This window comes from Halichoerus grypus, chromosome X (genome assembly GCF_964656455.1).
Source record: "Halichoerus grypus chromosome X, mHalGry1.hap1.1, whole genome shotgun sequence".
Classification (NCBI taxonomy): domain Eukaryota; kingdom Metazoa; phylum Chordata; class Mammalia; order Carnivora; family Phocidae; genus Halichoerus; species Halichoerus grypus.
Window position 1 is genome coordinate 14,100,423 of NC_135727.1, and position 22,432 is coordinate 14,122,854.

Sequence of the window (22,432 nt, forward strand, 5' to 3'; positions counted from 1 at the left end):
TTCAAAAAGCCTACTGTGTATGCTAATTACTTATTGTGAATCAGCCTGTGTGCCCTCCACATCAAATACTGGTGACGCGGTTTACTAGTGAATAACATCAGAAGTGACAAAATGCACCTGTCCTTGGGCTGTTGGTGTACACTTTTGCATAAATGGCTCTGGGATGATTTCTAAAAGCGACTTTGTTCCTGTTTCGAGTCGCCCTTTTGCAACATTATGGGTATCTGCCTTACAACTGTCTTTCTGACCTAGAAAGAACTGCCACGTGTTCTGTGTCAAGTTTGGTGTATAAGGAAACTACTCCAAATTGACTCTGGTCCAGGGTTCTGGAATCAATTTTTTACATCTCCAAGCCCCCCTTCTCCTCACTTCCAAATAGAGTTTTAAGTGTTCATTGGCAGAAAAGGAGAAGCGTACATTTTTCGATGTTCACGTATGTTTCAGCAATAGAATAGAATATTTGCATTTGTTTCTACCCGTGCTTTGATATCCAAACTGTCTAATTTGGGGATGAGTTCTGATGTCAACACTTAACTCATCTGGAGATGTAGATGGTGACCCTTTAAAGTGAGTAAAATGAATCCTTTGGTGGTTTGGTAGAGAGGATACTGACTTGACCTTAAGCTTCAACGAAACAAAAACTTTCAACCAGTGACAATTACTTTACTACTTATAATGCATTCCAATATTTTCTGCTTTATTTTCTCTAAAATTACATATACTTGCAAATACACACACACATAAAACCAGTATCTGTGTTATAGATATATACCGTTTATTATCTAGTCATATATATTAAACACATATAACATAATTAAATATATGTGTTACAGATACTGTACCGCTTTTCTACTTGCACATAAGCCTAGAAAACCAAATTTGGTTAGAGGAAGAAAAAGCAGCAGTTTAAGAAGCACCTGGCTTAAATTCAGTCAAGCAATCAGTTTAGAAAGTTACTTCAAATTATTTTAACAGTACTCAGATTTAAGAAAAATACAGTTGAATAACCTAAATTTAAACCCCCATCCCTTTTCTTATTGCATACAATTTTGTCAGGACCTATGAATTTTCCAAGTATCACCTGGAGCGTACTGTGTATACTGTTACGAATGTTTTCAGATATGAAGAATTCTTTAGAGAATGGGTAGCGGTCAAACTGCTGATACAAGGTTTGGATAGTTTTTAATCTGTCATTTCATCCACCCGTTGAGTGGCTGCCATCATGCTTCATGTGACTGTCATCCTTTCATTTGTACGCTTTGATGATGGGCATTGTCTTCTCTCAGATTGAAGATTTTCCTTATCTCGCTCTCCTTCCAGGTCCTCTGGAATAGCGAAGCTAATATTTCCCTCCTTGTTCCTATGGATTATTCGTAAATAGTGTTAGACTCATTGCAGGCTTTCTGGAATACCATTTGAATAATACGGCTTACAATTTTCCTGTACCCCCCTTCATACAAGATCCCAGAAGTTAATGGCAAAACCAGACCTTGAAATGAAAACCCTTGATCTCTGTACAAATTAGCAGGGTCCAAAGGACCCTAGACAGGGCGAAAGCAGTGATGCTGTGGAAGAGATCTAGGATAAATAAGGAAACTGTGCTGAGAAATTAACTACTTCAGGTAGGATACCAAAGCTCCTCATTTCCGGGCAGTGAAGTAACCGCAGGTTTGGGAAGGCTTCGGTGGTCATTGTGGCAACCTGGAAGATGTTTGCAAGACTGGTTTTTAAATGCAGTAAAGTACAGTCTTTAGTTTTCTCTTACCGTTGCTGTAACATATTACTGCAGTTAGTAGAAATAAAAGGCCTCTCGATTACATATAGAATCTTAATTCTAAACTATAGCCACACTTGGAAACATTCTATTCTCACGTGAAGCATTTTTGAAGAGAGTTCCTCTCATGGTTTCTGGGCCAAAGCATGAGACCTTAACTGACCTTGGCTGTGGATGCCCACCAGTTCCACCGCATGTGAACGCAATGGACAGGATGACCTCTTCTAATGAGGTGGTTTTGACATAACCCTCAAGTGAAAAATGAAAACTTCATTGAAATTTGGGAGGAAACTAAAAGTTTGAATTGGGTAAGTTTTAGATATGATGAAATTAGGTCAAAGAGCTTTTATGTGTATTATGATAAAGTTGCAGTTAATTTTCTTCTTACTGAATTGATAAAAATCGACCAACTATTTTTGTATTATTACAGACGGAGTCTTGGTGCTTCATTTGATCAGTGGTGTCTTTGTGCAGGCCAGATTATCCCCATAGTTTATGGCCACCTGAGATTTGCTACAGATCATTTATTTACTTACAGTTCACAGTCACCTGTCTTTTAAAAGGTGTTTTTGTATCACGTCCGGGGCCCTCAGAAGCCATGTGAAACAATACATTGAAGGATGGAACTGTCCCACTGGCATTTTCAGGATACACTAAAGCCACATTACACTTTGCCAAAAGCAGGTTTCTATTTCTGAGCAGCCAATTCCAAAATAAGTTCTTTAATCTGTTCCAAATGCTTGTGATTTTCAGTGATATGATAATTTCCATAAAAACCACTTATGATGTAATCTTATGTGAGTACTGGAATTTGGCTGAAGACGCACATACAAGTATCTGAGAGTCTAATGTGGCCCTGTACCAGCAACGTTCTTTGTTATAAGAAAGCCACACGGAGAGTGGAAGCTGTTACCAAAACCTTCCTTCTTACTGTTCCAGGAGACTTTTGAGAAGGGAAAATACAATCCTTGTAGCTTGATTCTTTTCTTTCATTGTCATGTGGGCCAAAATGAAACCACTGATTTCGAGTAACTCCTGAGAGCCAGTCATCGGACTTTTACTGATGTTTGAAGATTGCTCAAAAGCATCACACCAAGATATATATGCTTGCGATTCGATACTGTTGAAAATGTACTGAGAAAAAGAAATCATGGATTTCCAGCATTCACTTTTAGGATTAAAAATTCTGATTATAATAGTAAATTTGAAGGAGTTAACACAATATAGGAGAATATTACAGAGCTCGGGGGTTTGTCACCCACTGTCTTTTGATCAAGCATTTGGCCTTTTTCTTACAGCCCTGTTTTCATGTGATTTTATATATATATATATATATATGCATATATATGTGTGTGTATATATATATATATATATATATGTTCCATCTCCCTCAGGACTTCTATAACCTTTTAATTCAGAGAGGCATCCAACATAGTGACTTTGGTTGGAGGAGAAGAGAATCTGGGCTCCCGAGTGGTGATGAAGTATGGCAGCTTTTACCAACCAAAAGAAAGCAAAAATATGTGCCAAATGTTAAGGGGGCATATTTGTAACTAGCGCCAACGACCGTTGCTCTTTACACCGGAAAGAGAACATGTCCCCGTGAATATCACCAGTCTTGCCTAAATGGTAGGAGAGGAAGAAAGTAGAAGAATATTGAGGAACATGCCAAGGGAAATGTCTTTATTATCATCCTTACTTTTTCTTCAACTATGTTGTGTTTCTTCCTCATTTGAATAATAATGAGCCTTTTGAGAAAAATGGGTCTAATACTATTTGAATTAATAGTTTGATAAAAACGAAGCAACCTCTGATGCTTAACACCTTGAAAATTTCTTGACTTTCAGAAAGGATGTGCCTGGGTTCCATATCTGTCCCCTTGAGGATGAGAACTGAAGGGTTATTCTTACTTTATTAGAAAAACATGGAGCCATATGTTTGGGTGGCTCTGAAGAGACAAAAGACTTTATTCTTAATCTTTTAATTTCAAAGTAACTATGACTTAGGGTCACCTTGCCTTTGATGTATTACCTGAAGGATTGCAAAACGACACCAGAGAGTTTTCTTTGCTCATTGAAGCAAATGGCAGCTTAATTGCAGAGTCACAAGAAAGATTTTAGAACTGGTCCAAATTGAAAACAAATTAAAGCCGGAAATCTGAAGGCCTTGGTGATTAGTAATGAGTAAACACTATCCTCTCCCCAGAAAGTATTCAAATGTGTTTCTCTCGGTTGCATGTCAGCTATTTCTTAATAGACGACTTATGTCCTAAAATATTAGGAGACTAGTAATGTCACATTCTCTCTTGTGTCCTATTTCCCACCTACGGCAGCAAACAAAATTAAATCATATTTTGGGGATAGTTTCTACTCTCTGGAAAACTCATAATTCGATCAAGGAAGTATACTTAACAGCCAGTAATTCAATTTCAGTCCAGGATGGGCATTTATTATTCTCTTTTTAGTTATATGCATCTCAACTCAGTCTCCAGGCTGGCCTTTACAGTAGAAACTAACAACCATTCATTCCTAGAAAATATGATCCACTTTTTAAAGCAACAGGCCTCCCTTCTTACTTGAGCCTAGGTGTTTCCGTCGAGCTGGAAGTGACATTTTCCTGAAGTTTCCCTTGGCTAATATCAAAGGCAGATATTTCTCCTGTATGACGCCAACGCTGATAACCCGTTTCAAGATTCTTATGTTTAAAATAACACTGCTCTGGGAAAATGCTCTGAAAGGTCCATCGGATGAATGACAGTGTATGGTGATGATTTTGACTTAAAAAAAAAAAGTGAAAAATCTAAGTGCCGATACTTGAAAACCTCATCCATCCATATGGGTACTGCCCCCTTCCAAGCTATTACTTCTGAGTAATGGTAGTATAGTATGATAGTATATGGCTTTTGAGGCTCTGAGAGCTCAGCAGCTCCTCTTGTTTGTTTGTTTCTCTTCGCAGCCAGTTGATAAACCACTTAAGAAAAGATGCCATTCTGACCCAACATGATAGGACCCAGGTAGGCTACGTTCCTTGTGCAAAAAGGCATAGCCTGAATGCCTTTCAGCTCTTTCCCCAAATCAAGCCCAACCCGAATGTATGGAGGACTCCCTGTGTTCAGGAGATACACAGGAATCTGCTGTTGCCTCTGCTCTACTTTTCACTCTGTCTTTGGTTTTAAAGGATAACTTGCTTGCCTGGTTGAAGAGAACGTGGACACTAACTATACTCTCTTTCACATGTTCCTAAATAATAGGCAGATCGGTATTTTCCAAATTATGTTTCATGAAACATTGATCATATATCTATGTGAAAAGATAGAATCTATGGTCAAATGCATGTTTCCTAAACTCCACATCGCTCTTAGAGAGTCTCGATTCATAAGAGTATATTAAAAGTTTTGAGGAGTCGTACAGATCAGGAATCTGACTTCGGGCAATTCAGTGGTAAACATCTTCCAGCTACCAAACGCTTTTTGTTCATAGCACCTATCAATGTCCCACAAATACACGTTGGGAAACGCCATGCTGGCTCCATGGAGCATCAGGGTATCCCCCATCACAGCTGGGCTTTGACAAGTAATACACTTTGGAAATGGATGTTGTTCTCTATCCCTCTGCCCCCCCCCACTATCTTTAGGGAAGTGCTCCTCAAAGTGTGGTTCCACGGATCAGTGCTGGGTCTGAAATTATTAGTTACAAGTCAGTGATGAGAAAAGGAGCTTTTGCCAGAATGTAAATCAATGCACTGCTTGCTTCATCAAGAAAGTCTTGCTGTCTTGCTGTGAAAAATAATGCCAGTTGAACGAAATAAAAAATCTGCTCAGTGACAGAGTTCATAGATCAGCGCTAAGTCTGTGGACATGCTTTGAGTGACACTGCTTTCGATTACTTAGATGATTCTCAACCTTGGCAACACGCTGGAATCACCTGAGGACCTTTGGGATAATATTGATGCCTGAGCCCCACATCAGAGCAAAACCAACCATCTAACCAATAACTTGTCCAAACAAAAGCCCTACAAAATCTCTCATGGCAGAGGTAGTTTTTAAAAACTCCCCAGGTAATTCTAATGTGCTAACAGGGTTGGGATCCCTGCCTTAGGAAAAAATCACCTTGGCATAAGGTCTGGTGTGTGATGTCAACTGTCAATTCAAAATTCTTATCATGCTGATTGCATGGGCCTCTTTAGGAGGTGCCCTGTGATGAGAGGGCACTGCTGAAGAGGCAGCACTTACATGACCTTTAGAACTTGTGGCCATGTAAGGTATCCATCATTCTCAACACACACGCGTGCGCACACATGCATGCGTACTCACACACACCCCTTTCTGTTGATTGTTCCCTTTGCTGTGAGAAGTTTTTATTTTGATGAGGTCCGATAGTTTATTTTTGCTTTTGTTTCCTTTGCCTCAGGAGACATATCTAGGAAGAAGTTGCTGTGGCCAAGGCCAAAGAGGTTGCTGCCTGTGTTCTCCTCTGGGATTTTGATGGTTTCCTGTCTCACATTGAGGTCTTTCATCCATTTTGAGTCTATTTTTGTGTGTGGTATAAGAAAGTGGTTCAGTTTCATTCTTCTGCATGTGGCTGTCCAGTTTTCCCAAAACCATTTATTGAAGAGACTGTCTTTTTCGCATTGGACATTCTTTCCTGTTTTGTTGAAGATTCATTGACCGTATAGTTGTGGGTCCACTTCTGGGCTCTCTGTTCTGTTCCGTTGATCTATGTGTCTGTTTTTATGCCAGGACCATGCTGTCTTGATTGTAATATAACTTGAAGTCTGGAATTGTGATGCCTCCAGCTTTGCTTTTCTTTTTCAAGATTGCTTTGGCTATTCGGGGTCTTTTGTGGTTCCGTACAAATTTTAGGATTGCTTATTCCAGCTCTGTGAAAAATGCTGGTGGTATTTTGATAGGGACTGCATTAAATATATAGATTGCTTTGGGTAGTATAGACATTTTAGCAATATTTGTTCTTCCAATCCATAAGCGTTGAATGTTTTTCCATTTCTTTGTGTCATCTTCTATTGCTTTCATCAGTGTTTTATAGTTTTCAGAGTATAGATTTTTTTTTTTTTTTTTGAGGATCAGAGTATAGATCTTTTACCTCTTTGGTTGGGGTTATTCCTAGGTATCTGATAGCTTTTGGTGCAGTTGTAATTGGGATCGATTCCTTGATTTCTCTTTCTGCTGCTTCATTATCAGCACACACCCCTTTCTGAAGTTCCCTTTCCTCTTTGCCGCTCTGTGCTTTTAGAAAAATAATCAGGCTTCTCCATAGGAGCGTGGTAATCTGCCACCTTGTGACCAACATCCTTTCTTGCAAGCAATTGTTGCAACATGTGTCTTCTCAAACTATGATTCAGCTTGCAAATGTGGGTGGAAGAGTTTCTCAGGACCACGTATGAGTGTACCTGAAGAAGAGAAGATGGAGAAGGAGAAGAGTGTATCAATATGCCAGAAAAGTACTATTACTTCTTTGCTTGATTGCTCCTGCTCTCAGTGAGATCGCAAAAGTTGGCTCAAACTGCTCATGAGCTGGGTGTCTGTCTCTGAGTTGCACCAGAGGCTGTCGTCATTGAGACATTGCCCTCTTATCAAGTGGACATCACCAGCTCCTGCGGCATAAAATTATGACAGCAGCATGTATGTGAAACTGACTTTGACACGATCAGGAGACTTTAATTGCTATCCATGTTTCTAAATCCTCCCTAGCACTGTATACTACACTGATTTGTATTCATTTGTTATACTCTACGGCATTTCTTAGTGTGCTCCAGAATACACAGCTTGAATGATGCCCACGGGAAAGTGCGGAACAAGAGGTATAACATCCTGCATTTTATCAACACTTACCCTTGTCTTGCTTCACAGCTGATATCCGCACTCACTCCAACACATCACAATCACATGTCCGCTTGCACCCATGTGCTGGCATATTTCTACTTACGAGCCTCAGCTATTTTAAGATATATATTCTTGGAACAACTCCAGGTCATCCTTCAAGCCCATCCAACTTTGGAAGCGACAAGCGTACGTTGGCTGGAAGACCAGATCCTCACAGAGGAAGGGAAAGAACACAGTTCCCCTTAGCTGCTTCTCCATACAGACACTTCCCTCATAAATGACAGGACTTGATTTGAATCTGGTTTTTCTGGCCTCTGAAGCCCATGTCCTTTTCCCTCCATGGCTGCTTGTGTATGCTCAGTGTTCACCCTCTTGCCTTACACATGAGTTTATCGTCTAACGGCAATTTTAGTGCAGAGGAGATATGTTAGGTTGAAAGGACTAGAATGCTGCCCATACTCCATTCCCAAGCTATGCCACAGGAAGGAGCTGCCTTAAGTGGAAGGGACTCAGGAGGTATTTGTTAATTCTGTGGGCCTAGAGTTGGATGGGGTGGCACACAAAAGAAGTGGGTGAAATGTCCCTTACCTTCAAGGGGGTGATGACATCATCTAGGACACACAAAAAAGAGTCGAGTGATTAGTGAAGAGCTAAATTCAGTTTGAATGCAATAAAACTGTCCTTAGGGAAGAAAAAAACAAACATGAACAGGTTACTTGCCTAATCTCCTTTCTTTAAGCTAGGAGATACTCTTCACCTATAATGTTAGAAAAGAGGAAGGGTCTTTTCTAAGTATTGAACAGCTGATTCTATTGCTTAATTTTTTTCTCAGCTCAATAAAATTGCCACCATTGACAGGAATGTTATTAAGACTTGCTCTGAGCATTTCCCCAGTTCCATAAGATTAGGTGTTACCTAGAGGTCTGGATATTAGCAATGAATTCTCTTTCATCACTTGTTGGAACCCTACTCTCTTGCCTAAGGTAAATGATAATAAAAACAGTAATTGACAATTATCCAGAATTTACTATGTGCCAAGCATTTTACCTAACACTATCTTTATTCTCACAACAGTCCTTGGAGGCAAGTAGGTATTTTTTTTCTCTCCATAATATGGAGAGATGGAAAAATCCATCCATAATATGGATGAGGAAACCAAGAGTCCGAGAAGTGAAATAACTTGTCCAGTGTCACCTGAGTGAACAGTGGTAGAGCCGATACTCAAATGCGGCCTGTCTCACTCCCAAGACCATGGTCTCTCAATTACAAGAGACTGTATCCCATAACAAGGCTGAACCTAGAAACATCTTCCATTTTGTTCTCCAGTTACTCCAGTATCCGCTTATTGAGACAAATTGCTGGATATACTAAGTAAGCACGAGGGACCTTGGGCCCGCTGTCAGAGAAACGATAGATTTAAAAGGTGCCTTGTTCCTCAGAGAGAAGAGAAGCAGCCAGATTTAACTTTAATATGTTTACAGGGCAAATTCTCATCAAATTTGATTTGGTCAAAATGCTTTACACTCTGCAGTATCAGAATTCGGATTTATTCACTGTGCTGGTGTACATTTATTTAGCCGCAGGCCAGATCTTAATCCCCTCAGGCCAACTGATCTCCCACCTCAGAACGTTGTCTCACAAAATATCTGTTGACCTAAGTCCCTGGATAATAAAACCTGCATTTCAAAGTGAGTACTGACTTAAGGCACTTGAAGAAAAAGTCCTGCCAAACTGGGTTGGGTCACTGTCAAGATAGTGTTCTGTGTGACTTTCACAAGGAATGAGATTTCATGAAATGGTCCATTTCCCTCCAGAAGCATGAAGAAGAAGGTCTCAGGAATTTGTGTGATATATTCTGTGCAGGACATTCTATACTGTGCTTTGGTTAGATGCTTAGCTATCAATTTTTAGCATCTTTTATGTGCCAGGCACTTGAGGTTTATTATTGTTAATCTTCCCAACCTATGAGGTAGGTGTCATCAATCTTGAGGACATAATGGGGGAAACTGGAGTGCAGACATATACAATCACTTGCTCAAAGTCATACAACTAATAAGTATCTTAATTGGGATTTGAAGCCAAGTCTGTTTCGCTCCCAAGCCTGGTTGGTCTCTTCTCCATTGTGCTGCCTCAGCTTGTCCTGTACCACGACCCCTGACTCCCCCTTTCAGGTGCAAGGCATGAGAAGAGAGCTCAGCACCATCCTATCCACTGCTGGTGACAGGTGCTGTTCGGAAGAAAACTATAGAACTGTCTTTAACTTCTCAGCAGAGTGCACTTACCCAGTGCATCCTTTGAGAGACGTCTCGTGTGTTTCTCCACATCCTGGCTTGAATGCTGGTCTAAGCAGCAGGCCAAGGGTTAAAGCAGCATCCTTGAGATTTGTCACATGTTTCTTGTTTTTAATTTTTTTTTGAAATTTCACTGCCTTTATTTCTTTGGATTTGGATAATCTTTCATGCACTCTATTCTTTCCTCCTGGAACTTATTTTTTTAACTGAAGTGTAGCTGACAGGCAGTGTTATATTAATTTCAGGTGTACAACATGGGGAATCAACAGTTCTATACATTACTCAGTGCTTACTACAATAGGGATAGTCACCGTCTGTCACTGCATGTTACTACAATATTATTGACTATGTTTCCCATGCTATACTTTTCATCCCCTTGACTTCTTATTTAGTGTTATTGAAGTATAATTGACACACAATGTTACATTAGGTTCAGGTGTACAACATAGTGATTTGACAACTCTATACATTATGTTGTGCTCACCACAAGTGTAGCTGCCATCTGTTACCATACAGCGCCATAACAGTGCTATTGGACTTGTCACACGTTCTTGTCCTTTGTTCCCTATATCGACATCTACTAACTGTAGGCCATTTTTCCTGTAGTACTTCCTTAAATGAAATAATGCTTCAAAGCCATAGTTTTCCTCATGGAGCCGCTAGACCTTGAAGCAGCCTTAACTAGTTCTGCTATGAGCCTCCTCCCCAAGAAAAGAGAAGGGGTGATGTACAGTTCTGGGAGTGCCGTGTTTCTGAGGTGGGATCCACACAGATAAAGCCTATTTTGAGGTCATCCATCTTTGAGCACTCCCAGTGGGAACTCAGAGGTTCCATTCTGACACTGGATTTTTGTGACCACCTTAGAGTAGAGCAATCATGTGCACCAAAGGTGGCCCCCTTTTTAGGGTAGTCTGTCTGCAAATACAGGGAGATTCTAGGGACAGACATGTCTATAATGGGGTTATTTGCTCCTTCTGTCCCTCTCTCCTGGTGTGAGCACAGGGGACTTCCCCTGGATCAGGTGCAGAGCTGTCTCCAGGGTTCAACTCTATCAGAAATTTGCCGTTGTCCTTATGGTAGCCCTATTGCCTTTGCCCCTTCCAGAAACACAACACGCTGGGACAAGTGAAATATGCCCTTTGTGGTGGCTAGTTGCCATTCAAAGAAGGTGTGAGCACACGCACACACACATATGCACATCTCGAGTTAAAATAGCTTATTAAGAAAAACACAGACAGACAAGTAGTAGAGCTCACATGGTCCCTCTACTGGAGCCCTTTCTAGAAGACAGCCAGCCCAGCAATGTGCAGCCTAATCACAGACCTCTGTGGGATAATGTGGACTCAAGCAGGCCATTCATACAGCGAGGCCATTTGTCTAGCAGGCTGCCTCAGGCTGTGAACAAAATCTCCTTCTTTTCATGCAACAAGGAAAGAACAAAGGGCATTTCAAAAAGTAGGGGTAATGGAAACTGCCAGCCAATAACTTTTCTCTTTTGTTCCTTCTTCTGCCACCTTTCCTCTATAATCACTTGATTTTTCTCCGAGAAGATAGCATTTTGGATCCATGTTAGAAGGTTCATGAACTGATTCAGTAAATTTCTAATTGGCATGCATGGTTAACTATTCACTTAGTGGATAATTGGCTAACTATATGCAGAATATTTACTGAGGGAGGGGGGGAAAAAAATCCCCGAAGCAAATCAGGATAGTTTGGGAACCTTTTATTCTAGTGCAGCTTTTTCTTTGGGAGCAGTTAGTGGTGTTTTAAAAGAGGTCTCTCTCCCTTCCCAGTCAGGGCTCCATTTAAACATACATCCTTTATGTCATCCCTACAGAATAGAGCTTTATTAAATAGATGCCACAGGCCTAGTGGTGTCTGCCAACAGTAAATACTCAGTAACATTTACCATTAGGTACTTCTTCAAATAAGCAATTCTGATATTCTGACTTCGACCAGTCATTTGCCCTAATTCTAGGCAGCGAATGACTGACAACGCTTCCAGTCACCATTAGCAGAATTGATATATTTGCCAATAGAAACTTCTTGTCTTATACAAGCCAGAAATTTTGCTGGTTATTAGGCACAGCATTGAATGGGGGCACTCTCTCTGCCCTCAGGGAGGAAAGACTGGAAGGGAAGGCAGACTTTGACCTAGTCTATCAGTTAGCTCTTTGCATTTTAAGTCACCCTAAAACATAGTGGCTTAAGACAGGAACAGATGTCTTCTTTCTCATATCTGTAGGTTGGCTAGGTCTGCTAAAGGCCATGTATAGGTTCTGCTGCTCTAGGATGGACACAGGGCTCTATCTTACCAGCCTGAGCTCATGACCTGAGCCGAAATCAAGAGCCGGATGCTTAACCACCTAAGCCACCCAGGCGCCCCAAGCCTCTCATATATCCCTTTTAACATCTAGACTTTGTGGCCCAATTCATTTCAGTATAGAACAGGTATCTCTCCACTTCTCTCACGATAGTAAATAACTGGCCTAAATCACTGACGTGCACTTGGTTAGAATGAGTCCTGATAGGATGGAGTGATGAGGAATCATGTAGTACCTGTTATTCCTTCAGCAGTAGGTCTTTGTAAAGATGTCATTGATTTTTCTTCTCCATAATGCATCTAAAGCTTTAAGTCTTTGCCAAGACTGATTTATTCTTTTGTTGTTTGTCCTTTTTAACATAGTTAAGTTTGCTCAATATTTTTTAATAGCCTAAAAATATTGGACCACTGGGAATTCAAATGAAAAGCAAATTGCCTCTTGAGTTCAGTATTTAAAAACAGGTATTCTTTGGAGTTGTATTAATATGCTGCAATCAAGGATGACATTATGTGAGTTTCCAATAAAGCAAGTGTTCTGCCAACTTCACAAACGTGCGCTTTTGCTAGACTATGGAAATTGATTCTTTGTCTAGCGGTGAAGGTTTCTTGCTGAATCAAAGAGCTAGTGTTTAGAAAGAACAAATACACAGTTTTGTGGTGAAAAACTGTTGACAATATGATATCAAGCCTATATATTTGAGCTGAGTTCTCACCTAGGATTTGCGAATTTGGATCCCAAGGAAATGTTGACTTCCCATGCAAAATTGGATGGCAGTTTTCTCTATAGGGTGTCCCCTTGTCCAAGGTCAAATAAGTCTTCCTCCGTGGCTTCTAAAGAGTCAAAAGAAGCTTTGTATTTTTAGGATGAGAAAATAAAAAATTAATTAACTTTTCATAGTGCAAGCTGGTCCAGAGGGTTTTGGGAAAAAAAAAATTCATTTTGAAGGAAGCCTTGGACTTGGATCACCCCTTAATTAAGACTACATTAGGCTGCTACCCATTTCTAAACTAAGATCAGAGGCTACAGCTGCTGAACTCTTTTTGTTCAGTACCCTTTTTACCAAGACAGGAAAATGTCATTGTAGAAAATACTGCATTCACACACCTACCCCTAACAACATTCAATTTTGTCCTTAGCCTATCCATTGCGACTTTCCTTGCTGACTGTGTCTCAATTTAATCTGTGCTGAGACAGCAACCTGTACCGTAAAATGTAGGTGGGGTCTCAGTAGTGGAACAAGGAGGCTAACCAAGGAGACTCTATATTCCTATGGCTTGTCAAACCATTTGATGCCTGTCATCCTTTTCTCACCTGTCTGCTGGCCCCGAGAAAGGGCTTTGAAGAGGAAGATGTCTGTGCACAGAGGGGGAAGAAGGTTCGATTTAACACATAATGTGAACTTTGTCTTCTCTCCTGTTCAGTACCATTCCTGCTGGCTCTAGAGGAGTGAACACTGGGAAAATCAGAAATGGACCTGCACCCCTAGAGTCCTCCAAGCAGTAGTATTTATCATCCTTGTGCACTGGTGCCTAATTTTTTCTATATGGAAGATCTAAACAAATCAGCCAACACATCCAATACTTGGCAACGAATAACATTGGATTAAAAATGTTACCAAATTAACATGGGAAACCAAGTGAGAACTTAAACCCAGTGGGCACATTTATTAATGCTTCTTTCCTGCTATAAGAAGTAGTTGACATAACTATTTTTTATTCAGTCATGTCATCCCAGGCCCTGTGTTGAGCTGGAATAGGGATTCTCAACCTTGGCACTCCTGACTTTTGGACCAGATAATTCTTTGTCTTCAGGGGCTCTCCTGGGCTCCACACACTGGATGCTAGTATCATCCCCCAGAGTTGTGACAAAAACTATCTGTTGACATTGCCAAATATTCCATAAGGGGAGAATCCCCCCCATGAAGAACCACTTGGCTATATACCAACTATGTAAATAAGAAAGATATGGTCTACAAATTACTCTTTCTTTAAGAGCCAGTCGAAAGGCTTTTGTTTAATTGCCACCAATGTTCTCCTTCCTTGGAGAACTTAATCCAAATTCTGCCTTACCCCTCCCAGTCTTTCCCCCACCTCTCCAAAAGCTTTTCAGGCTATCTAAAGTATTTATAAGACTCTCCAGTAAAATGCAATGCATTTATTTGGTATAAGAAAACTTAGGCCTCTGGCTAAATTAATCATTCCACGGTCATTTAATGAGTACCTACTTGGTTTCTCCTTGTGTCTCCTCTAAGACATCTGGAGCAGTATGACAGAGCTCCTGCCTTCTGTGAATTTACAGTCATATATAAAAAGTAATGTAAATCAGGTTGTGTAAAGTGTCCAGGCTCAACTACAGCCTACTTCAGGAAGTTCTTTTCATTGTGGTCCTTTTAGAAAGCTTCTGTTCAGTCCACTCTCTTCAGCAGAGCTGATGATGAGCAGAGGTGAAAGTATCCCTAAATATTTTCTTTTACATGTTTTTATATCTAGTTGAAAATTCAAAAGTTTTGAGCATTAAATCTAACCGGTAAGACTCAACTAACATTTGCTGCACTGGGCTAGTTGCTTCCCTCGGGGTCCTTAAAACAACCCTAAAAGTATACTATCAACTTTTCCCTTTATCCTCTTGGTTCCCTTACAGCAACAAACATGAGATCAGGAAAAAAGGAGTTTTGTGAAGCCTTGCATAATATTTTAGGGGATATACAAAAATTAAACTCATCAAAGTTCAGAAAAATTAGTATTCTGAAGGACAGTCAAAGAACAGAATTAAATTTACCTCTCAGCCAATTTAATTTTTTTCAAAAGCATTTGTGGTTTATCTGGTTCCTGTTTTTTAGCTTTGCTTTTATTCCCTTATCATAGTAAAGTGCCCCTGGTGGGTTATGTAACTTTGGACAAGATCCATTCCTTCCTTGGGCCTCCATATCTTTTTCTGTAAAATGAAAAACAAAAATAGATTGAATATGTACTGATTTTTCTTCTTGTTTTAAATATCTCAGATGTATAAAATAAGAATCAATATGTTACTAAGTTTCATAACAGATTTATGCATAGTCAGAATGGAAGTTGGACTAATAGATATTGTCGAAGTATGACTTCATAAGTTTCAAATGTTTGCTACCTTCATATGGGCCATTCACTGATCAAAAGCTAGGGCGCTTCGTGGTCCATATGGTGATGGCCATGGGCTTCTCCTTTTCCAGATTCTTGCTGAAACTGGTAATCTTGATTCTGGGCTAGCTTTAAGAAGAGTAAAGCCTAGGCATGGGCTGGGGTGGGGATGGGGAAGAGTAACATTTTCTGAGGGCTTGACTGTCTTCATTTCAAAAATTAATTCATATGATCACATTAGCTAACTAACTTGCCCAATACCACACCATTAGAAAATGGGGGAATTGAGGTTCAAACCCAGGTGTCTTGCCTAAGCTGTATTCTGCTTTCTCCACAAGGGAGGCTTTCAGGGCCCACCTTGAGGAGGACTAGGAGGTAAGCGTGCTTTACCTTTGGTGACCTTTTCACTCCTCCCTTTAGTTCCTCTAAACTGGACTTCAGGGACCTAATGCGGTCATGGCCCTGATGTGAAGAACCCCCAATATGTACCCTTTTGTGGAGAAGTGCTTTGGAGCAAAGAGGACCCCTTCACCACAGACAATGAGAAGCTGGAAACAAGAGAGAATGGTTGGTTGGTTGGTTGGTTGGTTGGTAGACCAGCATAGCACGCCAGTCACTGGACTTCACACCTCTATTCCCTGGCTCAGAATCACAGGCACCAAACTTCACATCACTCGTCAACTTACCATCCCTCCTCTTGGGGCTGTCCTGGCATTTATGCTTCTTACATGCCCTTCCTTCTCTTCCGGACATATGGTGAGAATATGTAAGAGGTGCGGGAGTGGCTCTGTTCTGAAAGTAGCCAGGTATTCTTTCAGTTCTCTTTCCTGGTTTCATTTCAAACCCATTGTTTCATTACAGTTTCCCCTGTGGAGAAGTAGAAGTACATGCACATCACATTTTACCATCCATCTATTCCCACGTTTGCCGATTTCTGCTGGAAGCTGCCTAACAACCCTTCTCCTCCCAGTGTGTAAACTAATTCTGGGTGGGCATTAGGTACAATGGTGGGACATTTATTCATCTAACTAAATTTTAGAGTTTTCCAAATAACCCAGTTTTCTTTTAGATGATAACCTGTCATCCATAGAACAAGAGCGCCACACCTCTCTGATACTCCTACAACTGTTCTGACTGCTGGTGGTTTAGGAGACAGAAGTTTAAGGAATGGTTAGAAAACCAGAGTGATATGCCAATTTGATTGGAAATGAGAGAACCTTGTGGAACATCACCTCATGGCAGGCTCTGTATCTTACCTCTCCTCACCCCGGTCCCCAGCACCTCACATTGGCCCATTAGCAGCAATCACCATACCAGCTATTTATTTGAAGGCCCATCCAGGCCAAATACCATGTCAAGTGTCTCTGTTCTCTATATCAGTCCTTTAATGTAGGTATTTTATCCCAATTTCATACCCCAGGTAACTGAGGCTCAGAGAGTTTAGGTAAGGCAGAACTAGGGAAACTAGTAGGTGCTTAAAAATACAATTTGATTTGAATTTTGAACTACAAGTATCTAAACTGATCTCTTGATATGTCAGGTCCTCCATCTGTTGATTAAGATGTGACTACATTTAAATGTATATTTTCTATATACAAAATAATTTACTCTAGAGTAATAGCTGTACTAGACACATAAAACACCGCCTTGGTAAATCTCTTATTAGCTCTAAAGATAGTAGCTGCATACATATGCATTCAAATCCGTTTGTCCATAAATAGCAGATCTGACTTGAGTATCTTCATTTCTGGACTTTTTGTTTTTAAACTTATGGTCTTTCAGTTTTCTTTTACTGTGGACAACACAGCTCATCACTGTAAATTCGAAGTCGGTCCCATTCAAAATTCTTAAAAGCCTTGCTCAAATCCAACTTCAGCATTTGCTTTCCCAGATCTATTCCCAACACTCCCAGCCTGAGACCATCTTGGAATCAGTCTCTCCTTATCAATTTCCCTCCATGTTAGGTCTTATTACCGCCTGCCTCTGAATAAAGGGTTTTGTCTTCCCAGAGAGGGCAGGACCTATGTCTTCTTCCTGGCACATAGTAGGTGCCCAGTACACACTTCTCCATTGAAGACTACAGTGCTACTGTTTTAGAGATGAGGCAGCATGGCATATCAAATAAACAGAACCTTCTGTTATCTCTCGATGCACGAAAGGATACTTCTCAGTATTGGAAAATACTATGTGTTACACGATACTGTTAAGGGCATGTTTGTCTTACTAGCAAGAGGCTTTCACAGAATGTGTTGTACAATAATGTCTGTCTCTTGAGTGCTGTTTTACCTTAATGGAAATTTTAAAATGCAGACTGAACAATAGATAGATTACTTTATCAAGGCAATTAGACTCCACATAGAATTTGCTTGCAGGTTACTTTGGGTTAAAAACATTTGGATTGCTGATTGTATTTTTTTTTTAATTTTTAATTCTCTGCTGTGAGAATCCACTCATATGTATCATTTTCTCCTAATGCCTTCTGCTGGGTGCAATTAACTACAGCATAAACCACTGTACATGACATCCTGCAGGTCCTCCATTTTGTCTTCACCAGGGTGTTCACCAGTGTGTTCATGACCCATAGCTGTAGGGGAATGGAAGGAACACAGAACTCATTGTGGAGCAAACCTGGCTTTCACTCTGACCTCTCTGACACTGCTGGGTGATTGGGGCAGATCAGGGGAAAATAGAAACAATAATGGGATTGACACTATGGGGCTGTCTTGAGGATTGATTGACCATAGTGCCTGAAACGTAGCAAGTGATCGGTAAAGCTGAACTATTTTATTATTGTTAAAGATAATGAAGGTTCAGCTGTGGGTCTTTTAACACATCAGGCCATCCTTAAGCCAATCCAGCCATTGTCATGGATAAATGGACCTTCAGAGCCCTCATCAGTTTGTAGCCACTGTCCTAAACTATTTAATGGGACACACCTTGTGCGTGCTTCTAGACTGGTTCCTGAGTTTCACATATACTCTTGCACTTAATAAATGCTGGTTATTCTTATTGTTATTAAAATTGTCTTTATAGCAACAAATATGTTACCCACATGAAATGCTCCCCTAGGAAAGGTCCCAAGAGTAAAAATTGAGTAACAGCTGCTTGCCACATCCCTGCCCTGGAGATTTGCACTGCGCGTTAGAATATTAAAGACTCTGAAGAGTCCTGTATCATTCTTATTTTATGCATATGAAATTGGGTTGTTTTTTTTTTTTTTTGCAATTACAAAGTACCTCCGTCCAATGAAAACTCTTTTGTTCGTGCCATCTTCATTTTTTCTTTGCTATCTTCTCTTTAATGACAACCCTTACCATTCTTCCACTGTCTTTCACTTCAAGGGAGTCCTTCAATAGCCAGGTGCTATGAAGTTGCAGTCACTGCAATCAGGCCACCAGGACCATAGAACATGTCAGTCTGTTCACTGGAAGCTTCCAGGTGGTTGGTATTCAATGTTACTTTCTAGCATGTACACAAGTTCTTTTAATATCACAACACACTCGGGTAGCTGGCAGACTTCCTTTGATAGCAGCTGAATTTTAAAGTGTAGCCAATTAAACAGGAAGTACAATCTCACATAGAGAAGGCTATACATCACATATACACCCCCATGGTACGATTCCATGTGTCACAAGCTTAGGGCTTGTCTTTCAGTTTACTATGCATTAATATACCAGTATACCAGTTTAGAGCCATAATGCCCATCTTGAAATAGAAGTTGCTCATGGTATATAGCTATTGAGCTAGGGTCTCCTGGTCATAAGTAAATCCCACTTTAAGTATTACTATTTGAGCACTGGAATTTATAGAGGAGGTAAATGGGAGTAATTATTCATTTTACTAATGCATCCGCTGCAAGATTGATTTGTAGGGCCTTTGAAAAATATATTTAAGTAAGCATTGAATTCTACACAACTTTCCAAGATCAAACCATTTTATTAGATAAAGTAAGGAATAGCTGGCCTGGGCTGTGTAGTTTGATTCCTTCCCTTAGCAGCGTTCTTTGGATCTGATTTTCTTGTTTCTGCATAGTTGGTGTATCATGAAGAGGCTTTCATGACTAGAATAGTTCGTGAAATATTACCATTCACAGGAAATATCTCTCCTTTTACCGCTTGAGAAATCTGTGCTGTAGACCTGTGCTCTTAGGTTTTTTATTCTGTGAAAAGGCACCATTCTTTGGTTTCATTTTGGATGGATTTTGTTGGAACACTATAAATGACTTGTAGGGAAATGAATTAGGCATTTAAGGGGCGTGTCAACTTTTAGACTACCTGAGTGCTGTTAGTACATTATAGACATACGTTGTCTAATGGTATTCATTTAGCCTCAAAGAGAGATTTTCCAAAGTACCAAACTCATTCCCAAGAGTACCTAATGCATCGGGTGAATCATCCTGAAACTCTGAAGAATTATAGTATTAAAGTCCTGTGGGAAAGGGTACAGCCAAATATTTAAGAAAGGACAGATATCGTGATCTTCTAGAAAGGATCTTTATAAATCAGAAAGCTGAACTGACAGGGACCGAGAGGATGGATTGCTTTTCAATCAGGCAAAACTTTTCATTTAGGTACTACTTCTGTAAATGTTCTCACCTGCTCTGTGAGAACCACCATTGGGGGTCACGTCTTCTAGAATCTCTCACAGGTTGGTCCAGCATGACCAATTTCTTCATTCCCCGAGGAGTTAGAAACTCCCTGTCTAAGAAGCCAAACAACCATCCTGATGTGAGTTTGACTGCCAGCAGGGAACTGAGTTTAGCGCAGGGCTCTGGATGCTATTATTGAGAAACCTAGAATTTGTCAGACTGCCTCTGGAAAATGTCATCTTTACTCCATGAGCTAAGAGTGAGCCTACAGTAAAATATCAATTGCCTACATTTTTAGCATAACCACATACCAATCACTGTACTTGACATACATACTTCATTTACAGGTGAGAAAACTGGAGCTTAGAAAGGTAGCTTGTAAGTAGCAGAACAGGGACTCAAGCTCGGGCAGTAGAGTCCAGAGGTCAAGTTCTTAATCATAGCCATCCATTTTGAAAGGGTTTGCATGTTTATCAACGAGGGCCTGGAGAGGTAAAGGACAAGTTACTTTTCTTCTGAAACACAGGCAAGAGGAAGCACTGAATTATTTTCACTTAGCTGCACTTTATGGAGCACCACTGCGTGCCAGGTACCCAGCTAAGGCTTTATATGCATTACCTTTTGTAATCCCCCCAACAATACTGTGAGGTTGATCTCATTATTTGTCCCCAATTTTGAGATAAGAAAATGGAGACTTGGAGCATGAATTTGAATTTACTCTCCCAAGACCAAGTAGCTAGTAAATTGTGGAGCTGGGATTTGAACCCAGATCTGCATGACTCCATAGACCATAGTCTTTAACTACTCTCTCTTGATATATATTTTGCCCCAGTGAGTAACTCCTCTAAGACCATCAGAACAGTTACTTTGACCACCATGTTTATCACTCACAACCGAGGTGCTGCAGTTAATGAGTAGGAGAAGGGAAGATGAGTGAAACTGATGGTCCAACCTTCCTATGATCGTTTTCAGTGGGCCGAGAGTCATCTTCTTTAAAGGAACACTTTACTCAACTCCTTGGGCTAGTGGTCCTGTCTGCATAAGACATGGATTGGGAGCTACCTGTGTGGTGGAGGAAATGCCCAAAGGAGAAAATGCTTGAGCACAAATACCATTCTTAAGCACAAGTCAAATAGGGCGTATAATTCCTTTGCAGCAATATGTAGTAGCCTGCTCACTGAAGCAGAAAGACAGTATTCCTTTTCCTTAGGGGTTGCGAAGCTATAGGGTAAGTGAAGGAAGGGATGTGAGTTTAGATCTTATTAGAGGGTTTTTCATATGGAAAGTCCTAACCACTCTTGATTCCTTCTCTTTAAAGGCCAAATGTTATCAGATGGGCTCTTTGAACATGCTTAGAGAGAATATAGGCAGAATTCTGTGAAATCTGGCTTGTATTTGTGGCCAAGGTCTTTGACACAGCTCTACTTTTAAGATGTGTGTTTTTTTTTTTTTTTTTTTATCACGGAGAGTAAGAAGTTATTATTATATACTCTGTTATCCCTTAACTTTTGACCTCCAAAAGTTCAGTTTTTACAAAAAGTGTAGTAGTTGGTCATGTTCTAACTTTTTAGATTGTTTATATCTGGGACACAGTAACAGAAGAATTTCACCTTTGGACCCTTTACATTGGAAAGTGAGTAGGCAAAATGTATCCATGATTATATATAGCCACTGAAGTCATCAGGTCAGTCGCGTATCCTGTTGTCTCCCTATTTCATCTCCCACGGCAGATAGCCTAAACCTCTGCCATTTGGCTGAAGCCTCTGCCTTATCTGAAGCCTACCATATCACTCGGGATTCTCCAGAGAAACAGAACCAATAGGAAGGGAGGAAGAAAGAGAGATTTCAATTATAAGAATTGGTTCACGTGATTATAGAGGCCAGGAAGTCCCCCAATCTACTGTCTATAAGCTGGAGAACCAGGAGAGCTGATGGTGTAATTCATTCCAAGTCCAAACGTTTAAGAACCAGAGGAGCCAATGGTAGAAATTCCAGTCTGAGTCCAAGGGCCTGAAAATCGGTATGAGGGGTGTGTTAATGGTGTAAATCCTGGTCAGAGTCGTCAGCCCTGAGAACCAGGAACACCAACATAGGAAGGCAGAAGGTGGATGTCCCAGTCCATGCAGAGAGCCGATTCCCCCTTCCTCCATCTTTTTGCTCTATTCAGGCCCTCAATGGATTGGATGATGCCCACCGACATTGTGGAGGGTGATCTTCTTTGCTCAGTCCATTGATTGAAATTCTCATCTCTTCTGGAAACACCCTCACAGACACACTCAGAAATAATGTTTCACTAGCTATTCGGGAATCCCTCAGCCCAGTCAAGTTGCCACATAAAATTAACCATCACACCTTTTCAGTGAATGTATTCACAATGTTGCAGAAAAAAGTCCTGGTGAACGCCCACAGCTTCCCCCTTCTGCACCTTCAGACTTACCAGCGCTTGTAGTTGCCCTCTCTCCCATTCCCCTTGTCACAGGAGATGTATCTCTTCCTGCTCAGA

General features: G+C 40.5%; 1 protein-coding gene across 2 annotated transcripts in view; it reads left to right on the forward strand.

Annotated features, from left to right (window-relative positions):
* Positions 1-22,432, forward strand: part of FGF13 (fibroblast growth factor 13) — a 476,517-nt gene that overhangs the window by 289,976 nt on the left and 164,109 nt on the right. The gene's annotated exons all lie outside the window — the stretch shown is intronic.